At 51.1% G+C, this 23319-nt stretch overlaps 1 protein-coding gene and 1 long non-coding RNA gene across 5 annotated transcripts in view; one reads left to right on the top strand and one right to left on the bottom strand.

The window, feature by feature from the left end:
- ST3GAL2 (ST3 beta-galactoside alpha-2,3-sialyltransferase 2) overlaps nucleotides 1–22555 on the bottom strand; it is a 41852-nt gene extending 19297 nt beyond the window's left edge. For 2 of the 3 annotated variants that reach the window (XM_036926892.2, XM_036926896.2), the window contains exon 1: nucleotides 22401–22555. The gene's annotated coding sequence lies outside the window, so the exon portion shown is untranslated. Of the gene's footprint in view, nucleotides 1–9734; nucleotides 9758–22400 lie in introns of those variants that run through there. The other variant, XM_057492671.1, reaches the window with a different exon arrangement.
- LOC118932965 (uncharacterized) lies at nucleotides 670–16974 on the top strand. Of its 2 annotated transcripts, none has more exons than XR_008993922.1 (5): nucleotides 670–2281; nucleotides 4586–4743; nucleotides 12007–13536; nucleotides 13926–14054; nucleotides 16144–16974. It is a non-coding gene; the product is annotated as an uncharacterized LOC118932965 (long non-coding RNA). The 2 variants fall into 2 exon arrangements; XR_008993923.1 differs by having other exon boundaries at nucleotides 14253–16974.
- Nucleotides 22556–23319: the final 764 nt, after the last annotated feature.

The raw sequence follows: 23319 nt of genomic DNA, 5'->3' as shown, positions 1-23319 counted from the left end.
ATTATTAGTTCTTGAAAAGTTCAAAAGAATGCAAAGACTAAGCCAGAAATTACTTAGGCCTCCATGTATAGATGATAACAAAACAATAGAGAAAATCAAGGAAACAACAAAACTCAGGAAATTCCTCTGGAGGGAAAGGAAGGTAGATAAGCTCAAGGAGGGTCCTACAGAAGCTTTGCAAGTACTGGGTAATGTATTACTCCTTAATCCAAGTGGTAGGAACAAAGCACTTTTTCTTTTTGTTCTTTAAGGAATATATATATATATATATGATATGAAATGTCCAGAAGAGGCAGATTCGTAAAGCAGACAGTGGTTGCCTCGGGCTGGGGGTTGGAGGAGATGGGGAGAGACTGCCAATGGGCATGGAGTTTCCTTCGGGGGTGATGACAGGTTCTAAAATTGTTTGTGGTGATGGCTGCATAACCATGTGAATAGACTAAAAACTACTGAATTGAATACCTAAAATGAGTAAACTGTACAGCATGTGGATTATATCTCAATAAAGGTGCTACCTAAAAAGGAGGGATGCGATAAACTAGAATGGGGGGACAGTTGGGACATAGTACAGAACGTTTGCATCCTGGTGAGAGTAATGTACTAGGGGAAAGAGTTAATGCTGCAGGAAAAAAGAGGGGATACTTGAGAAGCAAAGTTCTTGAGTAGTGAGAAGTGGGAGCCAGGACCTACATGCAGGGGTCCACCTGAGGAACACAGCAGGCAGGGCAGGGCATAGGGGACAGACGCAGGGAACCATGCACTCAGCAGCGGGAAAATGAGGAGGGTCTTTACTGTTAGGGTTGGAGATTTACGGAGATCAGATGTGAAACAGTCCTCTAAGAGAGAAGGGGGTAATGGGAAATTTAGTGGGTGGCAAGGGGATGCTGCAGTCTTCCAAGAAGTCTGTGGTCACAAATCTAGCAAATTTGGTGAGACCATTTAATGAAAAATGGTCCTCTGAAGCACTGGCTGAGCTTGAGATGCTGAGGCCGAAGAGAGGAACCAAAAACCGGAATCCAGAAGGTCAGGGGCAGCAAGGGCTTTGAAGAATGGATGTCCCCCACCCTAGAGCCTTCTACCAATCAGGGGATGCATGCTTGAGCCACTTGGGATATGAGGAGCCAGTGGAAGCTAATGGAGGCCCAGGAAAAGCGGGCACATGGGACTGAGCAGCAAAGGCTGCCCCAAAAGGAAGACAGCAGGTTCTGGAGGCAAGGCAGTTTTAGAGCCAGTCTCTGGTCAGTTCCCAGGTGACAAGCCATTGAATTAACCTAATGAAGCACAGGATAGCACAGCCTCAGACCAGCTCAGCTGAACACAATCTTCTTGGCAGGCAGAGAAAAGAAATGTCAAGATAAGGTACGGAGGCTAGGGGGAGGAAAGCTGCTTGAATCTGGAAGGAGTGGGGAGAAGGAAAAAACCCAGCAAGATGCTGATAAAGCCCCCTCTTCCCACCCACTGCCACACAGCCTGAGGATGTGTCCCCAGACTCAGTGCAAAGGCATCACACCACAGACTGTTCCTCACGGCACGATGCTGTGAGTGTCTGAGCACTGGGCAGCACAGCCTGTCTGATATTCACAGAAGTCCCAAGACCAGCTGAAAGAGGTCAGCCAGGCGGTAAGTGACAGCGCTTTAATGCCACTCCAGGTCTGGAGGCTCCAAGTCCAGTGCTTGCTGCCACAAGCTGGCTTCCAGAGAGGCTTTTCCCACTAACTGGGATACAGCCATCCTAGGGTTCCCTGTGCCCCAGATCCATGCTAATCTAGCAACCCAGCTAAATCTCTGCATCCTGGGTATGGCTGCAGATGACCCTGGCAGAAGGTGCCCTGGGGTGGGGGAGTCAGTCATTATTCTGAACAAGAGACCAGACAGCTCCTCCCTTATACACATCTCAGACCCAGTGAGGCATGTCCTTGGCATGTCTGAGAACTGGCTGTTTCACCTCTGCATGTTTGGTTAACTGAAGTCATCTCATTGCAACATCCTGACACCAGCCTCTGGCACATAGTTATCCTGGTGACTCAGGCCCTCCTTGCTCCCTAAATACAAACCCTGGGGCAGCTTCTGCCTCTCAAGCCCTTGCCCTCCTTGACTTGACATCCAGTCTGAGATCTCAGCTCTGGTCCTTTTGATGCTGCCCAGTCAGCAGAGGACACCAGAAAGCATGGGCTAATACATTTCTTTGAATCTATGATCATCACTCTATGAACACCATGAAGTTCTAGAGAAATAAGCCATCAGTCTTCATTGTGAGAGGATCACAGGGGAGTAATGCTGTGTTCTGAGGCATGGGGAGTGGGTGGGGCAGGGGGAGAGTTGGGATGCGGGGTTCCTACCTGCTCTGCCCAGCCCTGCGCTGCTCCACACCTGCTCCCTCAGGGAGTCCCAGTGTGGTTTGTTTGTGTCTTGAGGGGGAAAGTCCAAGAGTTCACTATGCATATCTACACGAGGGCAGGAAGCAAAGTCTGGAAAACCAACATTATCTCAATAGGCAGGCAGACAAAGCCAAACAGAAACAGTTGGGGAGAGAGAGGGAGAAAGTCGGGAAAGGAACAGAACTGCCTGGGCGACCAAGGCCAGGGCGGTTCCTGGTAAGTCCCTGTGTACCAGGTCTCTCCAGACTCCACACCACTTCCTTGCTTTCTATCTAATCTGATTGTTTCCCTTTTCTTAAATACAAGTGTAATCTATTATATTTATGTATTTGGACTAACACTACCATTTTCTTAATGTTTTTGCTATTTTTTCTGTAGTTCTTTTTTCATTTCTTGACTTGTGGTGGACTGACAAACTATTCCCACTCCCACCGCTTTTATTCCCCTCCTGGCTTGGAAATTACCCTTCTCTTTTTTTAGTGGATTATCTCAAATCGTTAGTGTTAGGCTGGAGAAAGGAAAAACAAGGACATGCAAACAGAACAGACAGATGCCATAGGGGGAGAACAGACCAGACCCCAAGGTCCGTGCCGTATACGGAAAGGGGTCAGCTCTCCCTGAATTCCATCCTGATGTGCCAAAGAAGACCCGGATGTCAGCCTCCTCCCTCTTGGAAGGAAAAGTTTCTAGTTTTCTATTATGTCACCTTTAGCCAATCGTACCTCTCAACATCCCCCTAAAATAGTTTGCCCACTCCTCCCCCTCCTAATCCCTTATAAGCGCCCCACCTCCCTAACCAGGTGTGACTTCTCTAGCCTCCGGCAAGAAGGCCATAGAACCTCACCCGGGGTATTTAAATAAATTACCTGGCCCTTTGTTGCCTCTCTTTGCCTGCTTATTCCGGGTAGAATTTATCTTACAGTCAGCACATACACATTTTCCTAATAAAGTCCACAGTTTTCAGCAGCGTTATTTTCTTGAACAAGGTAGCAACTTCAGTGTGATTTAACAATGAAATTTCCCACTTCATTCTACCCAATTCTTCCTTGATAACATGGTCAGTTTTCCTTTCATTTAAATAAAAAAAAAAACCTAGATGCTGGATTTTTGTTCCCATGTTTTGTCTTCTGTGACAGACGCCCTTGGTCGCATACCAGCAGCCACTCCCCCTTCTTTCTTGCCAAAAGAATCCGGATTTTGTTCAGGCAGAAAAGGACGCAGTCCCAGGTGGTAAGGCAAGCCTGGTCAAAGCCAACCTCAGGAAGCCTGTTCCCTTTTACCAGAAATTGATCTAAGGATGGGCCAGCTCAGGCCAACAAGACATAAGATGCTTGCTGGGGCCTTTGGAAAGTTCTTCCTGTCAATCTGTCCCTCATTCCTGTGTTGCATTCCAGCTGGACTCCTCCACATTAGCTTCCAATCCATGAATTCCTTTTGTCCAGGCTTGACTTCTATATGTTGTTTCAAATTCTGACATTATTTTTCACAGCTAGAATTTTTAGTACTTTTTATATTCACATATTCTTGTCTCTTTTCTTTCATAATTTCTCCTTTTCTTTAATGGATTTTGAGTTTCCTTATGTCTTTGAGGGTCCTAATTATTTTCATTAAAGACATTTTCTGATCACTCTGCTATTTTCATTTCTTCTGGGGTAAATTTGTCTTTGATGTCATTGGTTCTCTTTTCACATTAGTACTCTTCGTGAGTTATTGGACTTTTGTGTATAAACCCATCTTATCTCTTGTTTTACTTTTCCTTCCCTATCTAGGGGTTTTCATTGTTGTCTCCCCAGGTCCTTTGGGTCTCCTAGTCTAGAATTAGATTTTAGAGCAGCAGCTCAGCTTAGGTTTAGGCTGTGAGGTTCTGTCTCCCTAGGTAAGCATCTTTATTATAAGCCATAGCCCCAGGGAAGTGTTGGAAGCAACTTTTTTTCAGCCCCCTTTCCCAGAGTACTAGTTCTAATTACAAGCTTCATGTGGGGCACTTTATAGCTCTGTTACCCCAAATTTCTAGCTGCTTCTGCTGTTTCCAGACTCTGAGATCAGCAGCCTGCAGCTTTAGCCCTGCTTCCCCTATTTGTGCTCCTGTTCCATTTCTAATCATGGAGATATTTATCGTTTTGGTGGGGGGGGGAGTGCACGACTACGCTGTTAGAATTTTATCTTTTTATGTATTATTGCTATGTGTTTAGAGTATACATTTACAGTGCCATCTTGACTGGATGAGTTGGATTAAACTATTTGTACCAAGCAAGTCGGGATCCCTGCCAATACCAGTCTCTTGGGATGGCATATCAAACCGTCTCTAACAAGATTCACAGAACTCCAGCCAGCACACTGAAGGAAACAGACTGAGATAGCCTGGGTAAGCTGATAAAAAGTCCCAATTAAAACTACTCTTCCATTCCCACCCCATCTTCATTCCAGTGCACAGTGGGGTAAGGGCAGGGGTGGGCAGATATGCTAACACGATTTTTAGGTGAGGTCTGACCAGGCCTTCACAGTGAAAGACCACCCCAGCCTCCAGCCCCTCTTCCATACCACTTGAAAATTTCAGTCTTTTATTTGATGAGGCAAAAAGGCAAAATGCATAGTGGCCATATGGACACCCATGAACCAAGGCACGTCTGACTCTCTTCAAGTTCCCAGCCAGCCTGCAGCAGGCCCAGCCTTTGGTTTCAATTACATCAGAAGAGTGGTAGATTCAGGAGCCAAATTCTAGTTCAAGGTGTTACTAAGCAGCAAGCCACTTTTTATTTACAGGTCAAAATTCTTCAACACTCAGAAGAAGGAAATTCTATCTCCACCCTCTTCCTCTCTGATTATCTCATTTGTTCCTACTTACCACCACTTTGACTTCCAAGTTATCTACTTTCTTGACTCAAACCCTTCCTGTTTCTTTTAGCTGCTAATGCGTTCCGAAGGTTCTGCCCTCAGCTCTCTCTGCTTCTCTGCCTCTCTACTGGGCACCATCCCCTTCCGAATCTAAAAGGCTGCCTTCTACCCTGGGTTCTAGACCTAGATTCTCAACTGCCTCTTTAGCATGTCCGCATGGCATTTCATTATCTTCCTACATTCTGACACATACAAGACAGGGCTCCCTTATTTATGGGGCAGAGGCCAGGTTCCTTAAGATGGCATTCACAGAATCCCAAACCAGGCTACCCCCAGCCTCAAGCCTCATCTCTCACCAAACCTTACCCTCTAGGGGTTATGAATTAGTTTGGACCACAGGCCAAATCTGGCCCATATTTATTAAGATCCTGCTCAGAACCTAAAAATACATGTACATGTCTACCTCCTTCACTTAAAATATAAACTATAAGTATACAAATACAGAGACCATGTTATCTAATTCATTATCTCTGTACCACCGCAGGACCTAGCACTGGCCTACATATAGTATGCATCAAAAATATTTGTCCAGCTAAGTATCACCTCTACAAAAAACCCCAGGGATCTAAGAATCAGAAGAAATAATGGTAATGAAGAAAGGCTTTGAATCCATTTTTGTAAATCATTATTTAGGTATGCATATGAAAGTGAGCATTACATTCTGCGCCCCCACTCTTCCAGCTCTGACATTCTAGAAGCGAAAGCTTCTCACAGACCCTGAAGAAACATGTGGCCTCAGGTATCAACCAGATTTATCAAATCGGAGACAGTGGGAAAGATATGTGTATGTAAAAATGAGGGAAGCTGCTGGGATGTGGGAATGGCTGAAGTGCCCCACTCTTAAATTTCTGTCAGCAGAGACACACCAAGGCTGCTAAAATGGAACTGTCCCTGGTCCCTCCCCAGAGCATCGCAGACCACTTGCTGGAGCCTACCCAGGTAGGGCTTGTCAGACCTCCCATGTGCTCACCGCAGCTCAAAGCCCCTCTCCAGTCAAGCTTCCCAAAAGAAGAAAGCACCTAGAAAAACCTGGATTTACATTCTGGCATTGCCACTTGTCAGCTTTTAACCATTTGACCTCTCTGATCTACGTCCTTCTCTACAAAATGGGATTATCATTCATCTCGGAGGGCTTTCGTAAAGATGAGAGGCATAAAGCTCCTAGCTCAGTGCCTGTGCTCCTGAGTTAGGCAGGTCAAGGCCATGGTTCTGTCAGCCCCGGCCCCAGCTTGAGCAGCTTTCCGGAGCTGGAGCCCTATGACCTGGACAGGCAACATGAGGATGACCCCCCTGCACAGCCCTGGCTCAGTTCCTCAGCATCCCCAGCCCCTTCCCTCCCCTCCTCTAGGCCAGCACCTCCAGCGTCTTACTCCAGAGCCTCCTTTCCTGACTCTCCACAGGCACGGTCCCTCCTCCCCGTCAGTGGCAGGGAGGTGGGGTGGACACAGACCCAAGGTCTCAGTCAGCTCTGCCCTGCTGACCCTGACCCTTCTCCCCAGGCTGCACAGACAGGAGTGCTCCGTCCATCCTGTGGCACAGCGGGTGGTTCAAGGAGCCTGTCATCCCATCCCCTTCATCAGACTGCAAAGAACACAGGCCTACTACCCTGAGCTGGTTCTCAACAGCTCCCTGAGGCCCATCCATAGTTGCCCACCTCTGTGGCTCTCTAGCCACAGGTCTGCAGCAAGATTCTACAAGAGCCAAAGTTTCCCCACAGGCCTCAAAGCCTCAGACATTAAGAGATGGGAGACAGGCAGAACAGCCTGAAGGTAGGAGATTAGGAAAGAAATTTAAGTTTCTCTGGGGACTTTTTGGAGGAAGAAGGGTGGGATGAATGAATGGTAGCCCAGGGCAAGCCTTAGAGGAGTCTGGAAAGCTGGAGGCTCAGACCTTATGGCCTAACTCTGCCTCACAGGGACAATTAAATTTGACCGCACTGTCTTCCCCGGTCAAGGGCCTAGGGTGCTTAGAATCTGCTCTGATTTCCTTTAAAGATAAGCCTCAAAGTGCTTGGCAATTCATCACTGTTTATTATTCAGATCTCAGGTCCTACCCTAGATGTGTAATGAAGAGCCACAGAGAGGCTGCTGGTAGCCCTCCTTTCCCTCTGCACACGTCTGGATGTCTAGGGTATGCTTTCAATCTCAAGAGGATTTTCAATCTTCAAAAGCAGAGGATGTGTTCATTCAACAAATATTTACTGCCACCAGGGAATGGCCTACGGCATGGGAAGGGCATACTACTGCCCCTCAGCAAAGCCCTTCTTTCCATGGCCGTGCAGCTCCTGCTCTGTCTGGGAGCAGAGCAATGGGGCTCCTGTTTTGAGGCTCCACCAGCCCCTCCAGCCTGCCCACCACCCATGGCTTCTTGCTTTTGCCAACCAGGCTTCCCCTTGGAGGGCTGCCTTTACAAGGGTGTGCTGTGGGGCAGCTGACCTCAGAGACTGGCATCCTAGATCCCAACTGTAGGTCTTGTCCTAGAAAAAGGTGGGAGCTGATGACATGATGCCACAGCCTGTTCCAGAGGCATCTGGAGGGCACACCAGAGCAATTCCCACCAGCAAGAGCACTGGTGGGGGGAAGGGCCAAGGGCTTCCAGAAGGAAGAGGTGAGCCAATCCTCACCTTACAGCCCTCCTTGGGAAGAACCATGCTCCCTGTTCAACTCACGCTTACATAAGTGGGCATTCCTTGCTCTTCTCAGAAATACGGGTTCATCTGATTCTCCTCAACACTGGCTCCCCCAGGTGCGTACGTCCCCCTCTATCTGGGGTGGGAGGGCCAGGGCAGGTCTAAGAGGTTCAGAAGTCTCACGTGCAAGCCCTCACCCTCACCAGAAAGGGGCTGCGAGGGACGCCGAGAACACGAGGTCCAAGTAACCTTCCACCCTTTCCTCCGCAGCCCCTACAACCGCGTGGCAGGCAATCCTCCTGTGAAAACATGGCCCACCACACCCAGACAGCTTCCTGGAACACTCCTGGGCAGGACAGACAGAGAAGGAAGCTCCAGGGGCCGAAGGCAAAGGGCAGATGTTCTCCTACAGGAGCCGTGATTCATACACAACGACAGAATAGCGAAGCATTCCCTCCCCGACTCCTGACCAGCCTTCTTTCTCCCAACCCCAAAGCTCCTGAATCTGATCACTCTCACCCTTACCTCCGGGAAAGGAACAACCATTGGTGCTTCTGCTTTCCCCCACTGCCCTCTCTTGCCCGTTCCCAATCCTGCACCACACCACAGCAAGGGGCTCTGGACTGGGTGCTTCCCCTCCCTCCCCATGTAAGCTCTGGAAGGTTGGCCTCCCTGAAGTAGGCTCAGACCTGCCTAGACCCTGGCAAGGGCTGATGCAGAAGGGCTGTGCTAGGGCATATACAAGTCTTGCCAATGCACACCTAGGGATGGGAGAAGCCATGCTTCTAGAAGCTTCCAGGCCACAGTCTCTCTGGCTCAAAACATGGGCCCAGGCCCAGAGTTGAAGTACTCAACTTGAAATGCCAGCAACCATCTCTCCATGCTTTGTGGGATGGGTTTGGCCCAAAGTGCTGATACATAGGATAAGCTACGTCCCCTAGGATGCCGACAGAGTTTCTGGGACATGAGGGTCCAGAAGGGACACTCTCCTGGAGTGCAGCAGCCCCAGTTCTGGGATTCTCGCCTTTCCCATTCCAGGGGCCAGAAGCCGGGAGCAGCATGCTCACTCAGCCAGGGTTGGTGTCACACTTAAACGTGCGGGAGAGAACAGAGCGCTCGGTCATCAACCCCCCGTAAAGCACCACACCTCTGGCTGTAACTTTTCAGTCCTCAGGGCCCAGGCCAAGCCTCCCAAGGGGAATGTCTGCCAGAGCGTCCAGGACCAGGCAACACCGTGAAGGTGACAGCCCCAGCTGCAGGCATGAGGGCCTACTTTGCAGAGGGCAAAATTCTCTAAAGGGTTCCAACCTTAGCAGGTGGGGAGAGCAGGCTGTAACTGACAGCAACTCCCTTCTTCAATCCGTCCCCGTCAGCCAGGGGTTCCTTCAATTTTGTGGCTCCATCTGAACATTTGGTGGGAAATGGGAGCACTATGCCTGCTGGCAGGCAACAGTTTGGAACGTGGAGACTGGCTCCTGGGCAGCACTCACACACCAGGCAGGACACAGAGGCGGGGCTGTGGGCTGGAAATTCAGCTTTGTGGCCAGGCTCTTATCTACTTCCTTCATCAAGACTAGATAACTTCAAAGTGTTTTTTTTTTAAACCCAGAACAATCTTTCCCCCAACCCACCCCAAAAAATTTCCACCAACTGGGCCAAATTCTTATCAGTTTCTATTCTTGTAGCCCAGTGGGAGGGAGGAACCAAGTGGGAGACTTGCATAGTTCCTGCCAAGATCAAATGTTGGAGAACCACCAGCCCTTCTATGGCGGCTTGTGGGCTAAGCTGGGCCTGAGCACTGTGTTAGAGACAGGTCCTGCTACAAGGCTTACCTGGAATGAGACGGCAGTCCTATAAGGTAGTCATGAGGGTGCCAGTCCCCCGGGGTCCTAGGGAAGGGCCATATCCAGCCCCCCACACAGAGCCCTGGCTAGAGAAGAGGATGAGATAGGCACTTGATGAGGAGGTGGTCCAGCTGTCTTGGAGGGGGTTCAAGGTGGTGTGGGGCCTCAGGAGTACCTTAGACAGGGAGATAGGTCAGCACCAGGTGGCCAGAGACCCTGGCAAAAGGGCATACAGAGGTACAGTGGCCCTACAAGTAGAAATCTCCAGTGGTAAAGTACTCCAAAAATCCTGGAAACAAACCAGTAACCTGTACTTTGGGAGCCAGACTGTCTTTCTTTATTCTTCACACACCCTATCTTTAGCTTTATTTGGTTCTCCTTTTATATTTAGTTATGGCTTCTGGAAAGGTCAGGCTATGGCAGCTATGCTAATGGAAACCCAAAGAAAGTGTCTGCATCCATGCTTGGAACAGGAGATTAAAGGGAAGCCATGTTCCCTCTCTGCCCTGGGCGTGCAGGTAGAGAGGAGTGGAGTGAAAGGGTGGAGGAGCCACGGTCGGGCCCCACGCTCGATCACTGAGTCCCCTGGGTGCCATCTTCCCAGCAGAGACCTTGGAAGTTCCGATTAGAGGCCCTGACCTGTGCTGAGCCTGATGCTGTCGGGATAACCTCCAGCACCAACCCTGCAGGTGACTTTGGGCAGCACCGCTGCCCTGTGCCCCTGCTTTTCCCTGTGTCATTACCAGAGGCAGACAGTGTGTGGCTGGTGAACTGGAGAACCCAGCTGCCAGGCTGGGCCACACCCAGCACACACTGGCTTTTACTTCTCTTACTCTGGCTGAGCAATTTTCCTCTTCGTTGAGGAGCTGATGATATGCTGTGACTGGCTCAGGTAGGGCCCCTGGGAGGAAAGAACATCCCCCAGGTTGCTAGGTAATCCACTTCACCACCCTCGGGAAGTGGCAGTATCAGCTGCTGTGAGCAGATGTGGGCGAGGGGAGGCAAGGAGCCCTCCCCAGTCCCATCCTTGAGGAGGGATTCTTCTGTATCTGACCTGAGTTATACACACCCTGCTAAGATGATATGTGTCATCACACACATTACTGCTGTCAACTTTGGGGGGATGCAGAGGGGAGGAATATATAGATAAGGGTCCCCAGAGAGTGGTCTGTTGTCTGGCTCCATTATGTATCTTGAGGTTGCATAGGGATGGCCAGCATGATGGTGCTTGTTTGGGACTAGGGCTGTGAAGAGGTGGGGCCTAGGGCCTGCATTCAAGTCCCTTGCCTTCTCTGGTGAGACAGGGAAACACGTGCTTATGAGTTAACATTTTACAGTGAACTTTGGACTAAACCCAGAGGACCTCAATTCCAGGACTGGCTCTGCTATTCAACAGTTGTGTGTCTTTAGGCAAATCATACCTCTCTGGGCCTCAGATCTTCCATCTGTAAAAGGGGCATGGTAACACCTGCGCTACTGACCCCACACAGCCCCTGCCAAGATGAAATAAGCTCTAAGCCGAAAAGCACTCTGTACTCGAGGTACTGTTGAGTTTCGGCTTCACAGAGAGGAGGGAGACAGGGACAAGAGTAGACACTGTGGCTGAGCCTAAGGGAGCAAGGAGGTCTGACCCAGGCTGGACGACCACTTAGAACATGGCCCCAGACATAAACAGGCAGCCAAGGGGCCTGCAGGAGCTGAGCATGAAGGGCAGACAGCACACTGGTCAGTCCAGGCTGGTAGATAGTTCAGGAGAAAAGAGCCAGCTGTCAGCAGTATTTGAAGAGCAGGAGGCAATACCAATAAGGAGACGGTGAGAATGAAAGAAGAAGGCAGACCAAACTCAGAAAAGCCCCACCCCACTCCCCAAGCCCCACCCCACTCCCCGAGCCCCAAGGAGCGGGTGAGAACTGCCCAGAAGCTCCCAGAACCTCCAGCATCTTGTTAATATATAACTCACACTCTCAAATAGCCTGCAGCTTGTCACAGGGACGGCCTTCTGCTTCTGGACCAGAGGCCCAGGGAAGTGACCCACCCAAGGCGAGGAGCCTGCGTCACATTGAACTTGAGGTCTCCTCTTGCTAAGCTGGAGGCTCAAAGCCCAGAGCTCCTTCTGTAACATCCGACTCCTGGCTCTGCCAAGCTGGGTCAGGTATCTGTACCCTTGCAAACTGAAGGTATTGGAAACTGAGGTCAGAATTGTGCCATTTGTCTGTATGCATCTGAAACTGGCACCACTGTCCTGAGCATTCTCTTCCAGGGGAGAAGACAGAGAGGCCCAACTCTGCCTAGCAGGAAACAGCCCCACATAACCCAGAGAGCACAGCAGCCCTGGAGCTACATCCTTTTCCGGGCCCTGGCAGGAAACAACACGGGAGGGTGAGCATTCAGGAAGCTGAGATGACAGGAGACGGACAGTAGACCAAGCCTTCCAGAGCTGGACCAGGGTCGCATCTGTTTACTGGGACGTGGGTGAAGCCACAGTAAGTGTTCTCCCCATCTCAGACAGACCCCGCGTAACACCATCCACCACGCAGATGGCCCTTGGCCACCACAAAGGGACTATAACCTGCCTGTGCCAGCTCTGTCCTGTAGTCCAAGAGATGAACCACTCCTTGTGGATGGGCAGCCAAGGGGCTGAGGGGGCTCCTCCCTAAAAAACCAACACTTTAAATACTGGAAAGAGCACCCAGCCTACAAGCCAATGACCTGGATTCTGGTCTCAGTTCTTCTAGCTACTGATTTGAGGACAGCAAGCAAATTACTCAACTTCCATTTCCTGATTTATAAATGGAATGACTCAATGACTCTAAGTCCCATTCTATATTTCAGCATTCAGTTTTTTAACAAGGTAAATTAGTAAGTGGCAATAAATCCTTATTAGTTTGCCTGCATTGGTGTTTCTGACATCTAAGTCAGGTCACAGACCAGCGGCAGAGTCTCCGAGTCCAAATGCACACTTAGCACAGTCTGTTGTACCAATATGTGACATCCCTCCAGTAGATGACAACCCCATTTTCCTTTGGAGAACCATCTCTCTGCCATGTAACCCAGGCCTGGCTGACCAGAGGACCAAATGCACCCAGACATAGTACTTGATACCGAGCTGGGCGTGGGCCCCAATCTTCTGCCACAGGGGAACTGAGAGTGGGTTGCACAGTGAAGAGCAGGGTGGGATGGGTGTTGGTTGGTTGAGCCCCTCATCTTCTGACTAGAAGCCTTTCCAAACCTGTTTCTCAGCCTGTTAAAGAGTCCTGTTTGGCATTTTAAATGATGTCAGATACTCCACTGAACTCCAGACCTACCTATTCCATTCATTTCTGGATGCCACCCCTTAGGTGATACTCCAAAATACCTCAAACACAACCTGCCCCAAACCAAATTCATGCTTGCTCTAAGCCCCCCGAACCCAGTCCCCTATCTGTATTCCCAGTTTCTAGGAAACGGACATCATCTATCCAACCCTGAAAGCTGGAAGTCACAGGTCTATGCCCACCCCTTCCTTTCACTGCCCTCGGCCAACTTACTGCAATGGCCACCTGCTTTTTACCATCTATATCTCTTCTCTTTCTCTTCTTTCCATGTCTACGACCATCGCACTTTCCAAGGGACTGTCATCATTCTTATAGTAACCTCCAAACGGCTAACACCCTAGATCTACTGAAGAGACCCCTCCACTTCATTCTCCACAGGAGGCCAAAGTGATCTTCACAAATGCAATTCCTATCTGATCCTCATCCCCAATTACTCCCAGCAAAACAGTCAGACCTCCCAATGCCTTGTGGCAAAGGTAGGACCCCCCCAAATGCCCTGTGGCCCCAGATCTGGCTAGCTGAGTGGCAGGGTAACCCTGAGACCCAAATGGACCAGGCAGGTCTGAGCACCGCTGCTCTGCCCAGAGCCCTGGGCCCCACCCTGCGGTGGCTTCCCAACCTGAAACCAGGGTGTCTTGCGAGACCCCTCTCCCAGTGCAGAACTCATCTGACCACAGATGGGAACAGGAGCTGGCGGCCAGGCAGGGAAACCCAGCTGAGCTGAAGCCAGGGACTGTGTATTTCAGGAAGGAGAGGAGGTAGACCAAGAGCAGTGCCACAGTAGATTGCCAGTATCTGTGGGACCAGCTGACAGAAAGCAGTTATCCGAGTATAAACCTTGAGTCTCTCTCCTCCCTCTTATCAGACTGACCCTTGGCAGCCCTCAGCCTGTGGAGAAAAGTCATTAACAACCCCTCCCACACTTCCTGCTAACAGAATCCTTGTGTGGTCAGCCCAGCCCTACAGGACATCCTCCGCCATCCTCCCTGCTGAGGTAGGTCTTGGGGCCCATTTTTCAGCCAGACTCCTTCTCCTTGGGCAATGATCCAAGAAACCTTATGCTTCACCCAAACTGGTCTCCTCAAGGTCCCCAGCTGTCCCCTGCCTTTTCGGTGCAGGCCTTTGCATCCTGGTACAAGTGTGGCCTTTTCCTCACTGCCTTCCTTCTCTCCTCTGCCCCACTCCCTTCCAGCTGTGTTCTCAACTCCTGTGTCCTGCTGACCCAGACCCTCCCACTCCGTGATCAGCCGGTGTGATTCCACCTCCTCCTTGGCTTAGAGCAGAGCCTAGGGCACTGTGGGGGGTGGAGGCAATTGAAACTGAAAGAAAGAAATGGAAACACTAGAAACAGTCATCCCCAGGCCGAGGTGGTGCCAGTCTAGGAAGGAGGAAGGTGAGGAGAGACCAGATGGGTTTTTCTGCCTGAACCTAGGTCAGAGCCAGAGCAAGAGTTGGGAGGTGGGCATGGGGACAATGAGAGGCCTGGGATAGCTCCCGTGGCTGTGGAAGCCCAGGTTCATCAGAGAGATGCCAGAGTAGGTTGGCTGCTGCTCAGCATATCCAAGCAAGTTACAAGAAAGGTCAAACCATTCCCACAGACATCTGGACCACACAGTGGCATCCTGAGCCCCCAGCACTACCTCCCCACTCAGGATAGGATGTTTCTTTTCTGGGTCTACCAGAGGATTTGAGAGTGAATACTGAGTGGGCCTTCAAATTCTATATTCCATAGATGAGGACTCTGAGGCCCAGAGAAGGGCAGCGACTTGCCCTGGGTCACACAGCACCAAAGCCTCTGTGGGTAGCTAAGGCAGGGAACCCATGCATCCAACAGGACTGGGCCGTAGCCTGAGGATCACCGAGGGGCCCTCTGACCAAACAAGCTGCTGCCCCTTTGGAAGAACCAAGAATCCCCACCTTGAGGCTTTGGGGACCTCGGTGGACCAGGCCTCCTTCTTGGCTTCACAGGCTGCCACCCAAGGGCCTGCTGACTACTCTCCCTATTTTGCACAGGATGAAAGGCAGGGTAGATCTGGGATGGGCAAGAATTACTAGGACAGGTGGCTTGGGTGGGAGTACATCTTCCAAAATACCTCACCCAGGCTTGAAGGGAGGTGAAGTATCTTCTGGGTTAAGCATAAGAAATGTTACTTGAGAGATTAGAACCCACATTCATCCTAGAAGCTTGCCCACTGCTGATTTAGGGTCAAGTGTGAATTGCTTTTCAAGCACTAAGGAAATTCCTTCATTAAACGCTGCCACTTCGGCCTTGGGCTGAAGCTCCTTGTCATGCACTGTTTATCCTGCTCCCCATTTACCCTGGCTCCCCTCCACTGGAAGAGCCTGAACGTGGTCCCCATCCTTCTCCCACCCCCTCAGGCTTTCCCATCTCCCTTCACCAGAGGTTCCTGGGATCTCCTGAGCTATGCTGGGAGGCTAAACAGGCGTGGGTCCAGGCAAATGCCATGTCCTCTGGACAGGACGGATCAGAGAGAAGGCTGACCCCAAGGAACTCCCTTACAGCCTGGCAACCTGGGCTCACACGGCTCCCTGGAGAACCCGATAGAGACAGGAACTGGAGGGGCTCAGGGGCCCTCTCCCTTGCTCTGCCTTGCCCACCCAGCCTCACGCCCTTCGGCTACTGTTCTATTTGTGCAGCTGCAGGACTCAGCACAGGCCCACAGACACAAGTGCTTCCTCACGACTCTGGCTCCAGTTCACCAACAGGATCCATTGATCGGTGTTCTGTTTTTAAAATTCGGTGGGAATGAGGGTCATGGGGAACTCCACTTACAGGTCAGGGGAGATTCAAAGTTCTAGGAATCTCATTTCAATGGAACCCTACAAAGAAGGAAGAAGGGAGGGGGGTGGAGCTGTGGGGGTGACAGGAAGAGGGAGGGGGCATCCCCCCATTCCCTCACCTATGCTTCTTCTCATAATCCACCTCTCATCTTCCCCTCTTCACTACCCCTCCAAATTCCCTTTAGCCACACAAATAAACAACTTGTTGACTTTTCCCTCACCACAGCAGCTCCCTCTAGACCAATTAACTATTTGTATTTGTTGTTGATTTTCTTCTACAGAGGGCTGCTAATCTGCTCAGGCTGGGACCTTGTGGCCTGCCCTCGGTGCTCGGATTCTACAGCTCAAGAACTGCAGAGAGAAAGGGCAGAGCAGGGTGAGGACTGCTCTCTGGGGTCCCTGGATCATACCCCCACACCTCAGAGTCCCCTGCAACCTCTCGCAAGCCCTGCAACACAGCCTTTCAGGAGCAGAGAATCCCCACACCCTAACCACACAGAGGCAGGGCACTTCCTGTGTCCCTCTGGTATGCTTCCCACCCTTACCCAAGAAAGGAGGAAGGGAAAAGGACGTTAACAGGCAAAATCATAATCTGTGAAGAGATAAGGATCACACCACAGAGAACAATGTCCCTCAAGGCCAGAGACCCACATGCTGCTGGGATCCCTCAGATCTCAGCAGCCAGCAGGGGGGATGTCAATAAATCACTTACCCTCTCTGGGCTTCCTCATTTGCAAAGAGTCACATCCTTCTAAAGGCCTAAAGGAGAAGCCCATTGAGGATGTTTTTCAACATCTGATACGAGAACTATTCATTTGTTTTAATATTACTATCACACAAATTTTTAAAAATTTAATATTACTATTATACACAAAAATTTAGCATTGACACCAAAATAAAGAAAAAACATTTTTCTCTTGATTTCCCTTGCCCCTCGCTCACTTCATTGTACATGGTAGTATGTACTGCATTCATAGATGGTAAAATATCACCTACATTTGAATGCCAACAGCTGGAAGTGAGGGAACAATCCTCTCCACCCCAAGATGACCTTCTCTCTGAGAATCTATGGGGTTAAAGTATCCTTCAGCATAGTTCTTCTTGTCGCCACCCCAGACAGGACCCTGTTCCCTCCCTCCCACTCCTTAGGCGAAAACTTCTCTGGTTCTCAGCTAGAAAGCTGGGAAGGCCCAAAGCTCAGCCTATGCCCTGGAGCCTTAGGAGAGATCTACAATGGCAACAGGAAAGTGATTGACATGTTGTAATTTCAATAATGATTTATAAATAAGCACGAAGAAGTACTCCAGAATGGCTGGTTAGGGACACACACAGGTGTCCCTAGTGAGCACAATATAATTGGAGGAAAAGCTTGTTTTCCCCAGATAGCCGCAAAGTTCTGACCCTCTCCATCTGAAAGGTTTCTTGGAGATGTTTGCCCCAGCAGGGACTAACTGCTAACAAGCATTCGGAGCAGAAAGGGAAGAAAACCTAAAACCTAGGTCCCCAGAGAGCTGAGCTAGGCTAGTCAGTTGCTAAGGGCTCCTCCATGACAGGTATGTAGATCGTGGGGTGGGGAAGTTGGGGCATGGGAACTGAGAGTGGGGCAGAGGAAGGAAGGAGTACCCCAGGCTGACGTGTGGAGACACAAGACATGCAGGCATGCTGAGCCCGAGACACAAGCCCCAGCTGCGTTCAGAATGGACAGGGCCCCACCTCATCAGGGCTGAGGCCCCAAACCTCAGGCAGCATGGAGTCTGGAGTAATAAGCCCACCAGGGTTCTAGTTGTGCTGCTGGCATTCTGCAAACATTATCTCCTGCAAACTCTTCTCCCTCCTGACTTCTCCATTTTATTTTATTTTTTTTTCTCTCTTTTTTTTTTTTTTTTTTTTTTTTTAGATAATTATTTTTTATTGAAGGGTAGTTGACACACAGTATTACATTACATTAGTTTCAGGTGTACAACACAGTGATTCAACATTTATATACATGATAATTCTAAGTACCAGCTATCACCATACCAAGTTGTTACAATATTTTGACTATATTCCTTATGCTATACATTACATCCCGGTTGCTTATTTATTTTACAATTGGAAGTGTGTACTTTTTCTTGGTTGTTGTTGTTAGGGCATCTCTCATATTTATTGATCAAATGGTTGTTAACAACAATAAAATTCTGTATAGGGGAGTCAATGCTCAATGCACAATCATTAATCCACACCAAGCCTAATTTTCGTCAGTCTCCAATCTTCTGAAGCATAACGAACAAGTTCTTACATGGAGAACAAATTCTTACATAGTGAATAAGTTACATGGTGAACAGTACAAGGGCAATGACTTCTCCATTTTAGATAAAGGAACCAACCTCATCAACCAGGCACTGAAATGTCAAATCCCAAACAATTAAGGGTCTGTTCCAGAAGATGGTGTCTACTCTCGCCATCTCTCTAGCATCAGTTCCCTCTTTTCCATTTCTACTGCCAAGTTCCAGCCTTCATTAAGTCTCACCTGGACCCTCTCTAGTTTTCCATTTCCTCCCTCCCTTCTCTCCTTGTTCCCTTATGACCCGCCCAACTGCTGCTACTCTGCCCTCTCAGAAACTTGTCAGAACTAAATATTCCCTTTGCTGCCTGCCAATTTGAGTCCATGCCTATGCACCTTTCTGGCCTGGTCTCTTGCAGTATTCATTCCCTCTTCTTCTGGCAACTGCAGCCTTCAGATACAGTCTGAGGGGACTGTCTACCATACCACCAGCCCTTCCCTGGCTAAGGGAAGGAGCACAGCCCAGGCCAGGCCCATCAGACATTTCCTCCCTGGGATGTGAATCCTAAGCTGTGGTGACAAAATTACTGAGCACAGCTGAAACAGATTTACCCTGGTGACAATGGTACCCTGAAGAGGCTGCCCTTTGGTTCCTGCTGCACCCTCTCCAAGATCCCAGAGGGGTCCCGGGTCCTGACTCATCCCTCTGATTCTCGGAGTTAACAGAGCATTCCAGGGGGAGTCCTTTCCTGCTGAAGTCTGCCAAGTTGTTGCTTGTAACCAAACAGGATCTTGTTACTTTTTGAGATACATCTCCTGTGCTCCAGCCAAAAGGGAAAACTTCCTAAAAGTGCAGTTATCGCCTCTCTCTCTTTTTATGGCTTCTTTTTGTACCTATCAACCTACACATCTCTCCAGCCCACAGGCAGTGCTGGAACGCTACCTGCCCCTTCAGGGTTCAACCCAAAGGCCTCTTCCAAACCCTCTACAGGAATGGCTTCTTTCCTCTTTAAACCTACAAGCCACTGGCGTCCCCTTCTGCCTCCCACTGTAGACACCGGTGTACTTATCTTATCCCCCTCCCAGAGGACAGTGACCTGGTCATCATCTCCTCCATGACACCCCGCACAGTTTCAGGCTCAACAAAATTCACCAGTCTCTGGGGGCAGACAACCCAAAGGACAATTACAGGTTTGCTAGGCAAGACAGTAAGTTACAAAGAATGAGGGTACGTTGTCAGAAAAACCTGAGTTTGAATTCCAGATCCTCCCCTTACTAGCTGAGTTTGGGAAAGACTCAGTTCTTCATCTATGAAATAGTGACAATAATGCCAGCCTTGCAACTTGCTTGAGGATTTGTATGCTAACATGTGAGAGCATCTAGCCCAGGGTCTGGATAGCAGTAAGTGCTCAACAACCAACCACCACTATTCCAGCTATTAGTAGCTACTGGTTTAGCAGGTGTTCCATCTGAGGGCTGCAATCAGGAGTCCTGGGGCTTGATGTGTGATCCACTGTGCATCTCTCTGTTCCTCAGTAACTCCACATGGATTACTGTGCATGCCCTGGTTCAGCATCTGTTACCCCATGTCCATACCTTTTCCAAAGCTCTGGTTCCTAAATATCCTGCTTTTGTGGGACCTTCCTTCAAATAACCATGGGGCACTGTCGTCTCTATGGTTACAGTGGGACTGGGTGCTCATCACCACAGGTCACCCCTACCCTAGCCAACACCAAGGAGCATGAGAATGAAATGAAAAGACAGATCCAGTGCGGCTGCCAGAACAAGCCTGGCTGGGGAAGCAAGGTGGAAGGAAGTCTCTTTTAAGACTTTCCACCTGCCTGGATTAATCTCCCAAGTAACTGCAACTGCCCCAAAACAGTGGGTCTCAAAGTGTTATCTCCAAGGAGCTGGGCAGAAATGCAAATTCTAGGTCCCACCCAGACCGACTGTGTCAGGAAACTCAGCATTCTGCATCTTATACAGATCTCTAGGGGATTCTGATGCCTGGTCAAGTACGAGGAATCCTGCCCTAAATACCTGACCGTTAAGACCCTCCCATTTTAACTCAAACATTTACTCAACACCTGCTATGAACAAGGGACTGAGTAGGGTGGTGCTATTTCAGAAATGACACATTTGAAGGACTTCCACAGCCAACAGGGGCCAACAATCAAGCACACAAATACACAACACAGGACGTAGGATAAAACAAGTCAAAGCAATCAGCTTCCTACCCCTCTCCCTAGATCCCTACCCTGAGATCTTCTCTTGCCATGACTGGGGAAAAGAGAACATCAGTTCTGGGAAACCCCACCCCCAGTGGTGCTATTCTGGACTCCTCAATGGCAGGTAGCTTCAAAAAGAAGGACGCTCAACTCAAGGGTCATCTCAGGTTCATAGGCTTGGCCTGTGAGCAATGCTCCCTCCCATTCAGCCACACACACTGGTTCTTAGGAGCTTGGAAATTGGCCTTATCTGGGGTTTGGGCTCAGAAAGTTCCTAGAGGGAGGTAAGCATGCCACAGCACATCAAAACAATGTGTTCCCAGGCAGGGTCACTTCCACAGGCCCCTGACAAGCTGGCACACGAGTGTGCAGAAACAGACATGAACAAGCACACAGACAGCTGGCCCCCTGGCCTCCCTTCCTCCATTCTCAAGTTACAAGGTTAAAGGCATCCTATTCGCAGCCAAAGGGGAGGGACCATCTGGTTCAGATCAAGACTGCTCATTCAGGACCATAACAAACTCCCAGAGTTCTCCCAGAGTTCCCGAACCTTCCTGATGGCTCACAGATTTCCCTCCCTCCCCCCACTTCCCACTGGGAAACTTAAGGATTGGGCTGGAAAGGAAGGACACAAAGACAAATCTGCTGAAGGAAGATGGGAAAACAAAAAACTGAACTATACAGGCAAGTCTGTGCCACTTCTCTGAGCCCTTGTTCCCTGTTCCCTTCAGATCCTGAACACCAAGACTAAACTTGTGATCACCGCCTACAGACACTGTGCCTTCCTCCACAAAGAGCTCAGGGCACCAGCAGGCACCCGTCCCCGAACCGGCAACCCCCTCCAAAGTTAGCAACAGAAACAAGATGAGGCTTAGGGCTGTGGTCTCCCAGACTCCTTTTATGTTACCATCTCTGCCAAGGTAGGCGATTCCCTCCATCTCAGAGGGACTTTGGGGCCCACCAGGCATAGAAGAGGAAGGGATGATTAACCAGCTTCTAGACAACTGTCCCAAAGACAAGATGGGACTGTGGGTTAGTGGCTATGAATGAAGGTATCCCAGAGGCTCCCAAGTGCCCTGAATCCCCTCTGGCGTCTTTGGCAGAAAGAGGGTGCCAAGTGGCCTCTCCACCAGCAGCACCACCACTCTCTCCCCTTTCTCCCAAGACCACCTTAGACTCTGCTCACGCAGCTGTAAAGCAAGAGGCAAGATGAGAAATTGATGCAATTGGCAAGGAATAGAAATGTAGAGGCTAACTTGGGTAAAAAAGCAACGGGGACTGGCTCTCTACAGGCAGAGGGCCAGAAGTGGGATATGGGAAGGGGGAAGAGAAACAGAAGTGCTTGGAAGCTAAAGGGGAGCTCGGCCCAGAGGTGCAGCAGGGGGTTGGGAAGTTTGGCCCAGTCACAGAGGAATGACTGGAGGGGAAGAAATGACTCTTCCATTCCAAGGCAGAGGCTCAGGGCCAGCTCCCACAGGAGTGGGGCACGGCCTCGGCCAAGTTCTTGGCTCGTGCTACACCTTAGTTTCTCCAAAGTGGGAAGGAGGTCAAGCTGTCAGGTCTTATCAGAAAGAACTGGGCCAAGGGGGATAGCTAGGGGGCAGTGCCAGGTAGGCAAAAGAGGTGCGAGGTGCTGGTGGTGCAAAGACAGCCTCTGCCCAAGAGCAGCGGGCAGGGGTCTCCAGGTGGTGCTGAGGCCAGGAGCGCGCAGGGATTGGGGGTACGAACTGGGTAGTAGGGACCGGGGCGGGGAGCGGTTCCCAGGGCTGGGGCTGCGGGCTACCACCGACGAGTGCAACAGTCGCGCCTGAAGGGCTGGGAGCGGCTTGAGGTGCAGAAGCACACGGCGGTGATGGGGACGCGGCCAAGACCAGAGGACCCCCGCTCCCACAGGGGAGCCCAGCGCCCCGACCCGGGGGAAGTTGCCGGAGTAGACCCGGCCAGTCTGGGCCGCTGGGCCGAGTCAGCTGCCCGCCCAGACGGGTTTCGGGTCAACGACGGGCCCGGGGCGCCCCACATCCCGCCAGCCCTCATCCCGCCCGCGCACCTCAGTCAGCGCCCGGTGCCGCGCGGGCCATACTCGCCGGTCCTGCCGCCACCTCCGCGCGTGCAGAAAGCCGCCGCCACCGCCGGCGTCCGGACCCGTTAGCTCCGCGGCTCCCTCGTCCGCCCCCAGCGGGCCGGTCCCGCCCTCGCCCGCCCTGCCCTGCCCTGCCCTGCCCTAGCGGAGCGAGCCGCCGCCGCCGCCTCAGCCCGGCCCCTCCCCCCACCCCAGCCCGGCGGGAAGGGAAGGGTGGGGGAAGGGGGCGGCTGCCCCCTCCCCATTCACATCCTCCCTGCCTCTCCCGCCCTCCTCCTCCCGCCCGCGGCATGCTGGGACTTGGAGTTCAGCCGGCGCTGGGCTCTGGGGGCACGCCACAGCCAGGACTACCACTCCCGGAGACAGCGCGCGCACCCAGGGATTGTGGGCTTCGTAGTTCGCGGGGGTTCGGGCGGCGGGGGGCCTCTACCGCGCTGAAGAGGATGGGGGGGATGGGAAATCACCAATCCCAGAAGGCCGGGCTACCGGCGTCTGAAACAGAGCATGTGGGATGTGCGGTGCCCGGGGCCGGGTCTGACTACCTGGATCCCCAGGGAGATGCAAGCTTGCCCAGGATGCCTCTCAGACGCGGCTGTGGCTAGCTGCGGTCGAACCCAGGCGGAAGAGGAGCCTCCGGTCAGAGAACCGCACCCTGGGTACCCTTCCCATTCGCGCTTCCAGAGAGCCGTGACCCGAGGCCAGCTTGGCATCATGCCCGGGCTCTGCAAGCCGGGGCTGCAGTCGGGCCGCTGCGCCCAGGCGGGAGAAGAGCGCGCCAGGAGCTGCGTGGGCGTGGCGTCTTCCCACCTGGGAAAAGGGAGCCGAGCGTCTGTGGGGTTTTTCCCCACCTGGGAAAGGGGGCCCGAGTGTCTGTGGTTTTGCTGGA

The sequence above is a fragment of the Manis pentadactyla genome, chromosome 15 (assembly GCF_030020395.1).
Source record: "Manis pentadactyla isolate mManPen7 chromosome 15, mManPen7.hap1, whole genome shotgun sequence".
NCBI classification, from domain to species: domain Eukaryota; kingdom Metazoa; phylum Chordata; class Mammalia; order Pholidota; family Manidae; genus Manis; species Manis pentadactyla.
This window is presented reverse-complemented; position numbering and strand designations above follow the sequence as displayed.